Raw genomic sequence first — 689 nt, 5'->3', positions numbered from 1 at the left:
TTTGGTATAAAGGTAATTACTTTGTTGTGGCTAAGTTATTTTAACGATACGGCTGAGTAATATCAAATGTAGAAGCTGACATATTCATATAATGCGGCTGGGTTACTATAATTTTAGATGCGGCTGAGTTATAGTAAAGATAGGGTTGAGTTATTTTTACGTTGTGGCTGTCTTAATTATTTGATGCGGCTGAGTTATGAAGATCGTTTTTTCATGTGAACAGATGGATTATTGGAAATCACACCGGACGAAAAAATTTGCAAGGGAAATCGATGAGGGAACACCTGAGTGTGGGTTTGAAAGCTTGTCTTCTTACTTATACATGATAAGAAGGGAAAATCCGAGTACAGTTACACGTCTTCAAATCGATGAGCTTGGAAGATTCATGTATGTGTTTCTTGCCTTTGGTGCGAGCGTAAATGGGTTTCCTTTCATGCGCAAAGTTGTTGTAGTCGACGGTACTTTTTTCAATGGTAAATACAAAGGGACGCTACTCACAGCACTAGCTCAGGACGGTAACTTTCAGATTTTTCCAATAGCCTTCGCAGTGGTTGACACAGAAAATGATGATTCGTGGCATTGGTTTTTACGCAACTAAAACTTCTGATTCCTGACGACGAGGGTATTGCGATAATCTCGGATAGGCATAACTCGATAGGGAAAGCAATTAGAAAGGTGTATCCGTTAGG

This window comes from Brassica oleracea, chromosome C3 (genome assembly GCF_000695525.1).
Source record: "Brassica oleracea var. oleracea cultivar TO1000 chromosome C3, BOL, whole genome shotgun sequence".
Taxonomy (NCBI): Eukaryota; Viridiplantae; Streptophyta; class Magnoliopsida; order Brassicales; family Brassicaceae; genus Brassica; species Brassica oleracea.
Note: the sequence above shows the minus strand (reverse complement) of the source record.